Here is a 1,579-nt window from a genome sequence, read left to right as displayed (position 1 = left end):
GCGTATGATTGATAAATTTTGTGTATCATTAGTTAAAATAATTTATTTTAAAAGAAATTTTAAATCATCGAGATATATATATATAGGAATTAATTATGTTGATTATGCAAAATAACAATGTTAAATTGATTGAGATGATAAATATATTGAATTCTTATTTAAGTAAAATGTTTTGGATGATTTTTGAATTTAAAAAAGTGACCTATAGGGTTTTTTCTATGCTCTGCTAGAGTTTTTGGGAAGTAATCCTAATTTCACAATTTGACGTGCTCAATTATTAAGTGTGTCACATAGATCACAATCATGGCAGCGAATGCTGCTTTCTCAGATTCAGGTCAACGCACAAAACAGGATGATGAAGTCCCAATTATAGTCGTAGAGGAGAAAGATATTCAAGTAGGGGTAGAAAGATGTTCCAAAAGCTTGGTGGGGAGACTTTGGGCAGACAAGCAGTTTTCAGTAGGAACAATAGAACCAGCAATGCAAGCAATTTGGCGACAACTAGAAGGATTCAAGGTAATTGATCATAGCGGGAATATGTTCCAATTCTTCTTTCAAGACAAAAAAGATGTCATAAGGATCGAACGGGGTGCACCATGGCTCTTCAAGAATTATATTTTAAACTTAAAACGGTGGAAGGAGGACAAACATATTGGAGATCTAGATTTCACCCATGTCCCGATGTGGGTTCAATTTTGGGGGCTACCGGAGCACCACAAAACGAAGGACTTAGGATGGAAGCTCGGATGCTCTTTTGGGGAGGTTCTGGATGTGGATATCTTCCAAGTTCGAAGCAAAGAACACAACATAGTTAAGGTACAAGTCAGTTTAGATATCACTAGACCGATTAAAATATCCATGCGTATAGTCGGCCCAAATAAAAAGGTACTGGAAGTTGGTTTGAAGTATGAACGGATAGGAAACTTTTGCAACTATTGTGGCTATGTGGGACACGGGGTAAGGATGTGCAGTTTTCAACTTGATGATTCTTTAAAAGGAGAGGTTAAAAAAGAAAGATGGGGTGAATAGCTGAAATTAGATCAATCAGGTAGAAGAGAGAATCACACAGAAGACAATTTTGACTCTAAGGTGCCGATAAATGAGAAAAGTAGACAAAACAAGATTACAAAGCCTATTCCAGTGAATCTGATCAAGAGTTTGGGTAGTTTGTCAATGCAGTCACAGCAACATCAGAAGGAAAACGAAGGAGAAGAGGTCATGAGTAAAGATCGAACAGTGCAGAATGAACACTTACCAGAACTCCAACTATTCCAAGGGATGTAGGCAACGAAGGAAAAACGAATTTTGGAAAACTACCGAGAAGGAAGTGGAGACTTGGGAATGGGGAGAGAAGGGGAAGAATTTGTGTTCGGAAGCACCACGAATGGGGAGAAGGGACAGAACTTGAAACAACTAGCCCGGAGAAAATTCTTGAAGGTGACCGGAAGCAAAAGAGGGCCCCAGGGAGAAACCATGACTGCCAGAAAAAAGAAGATATGCTCAGCAGAGGATGAAGCTAGCATTGATGAAGAGGGAGAGGGTGCCACCCCACATTTGGCACCTAACGATCCATGAAGAT

This window comes from Arachis ipaensis, chromosome B10 (assembly GCF_000816755.2).
Source record: "Arachis ipaensis cultivar K30076 chromosome B10, Araip1.1, whole genome shotgun sequence".
Lineage (NCBI taxonomy): Eukaryota > Viridiplantae > Streptophyta > Magnoliopsida > Fabales > Fabaceae > Arachis > Arachis ipaensis.
The sequence above is the reverse complement of the archived record's forward strand: the minus strand, read 5'-3'. Positions refer to the sequence as shown.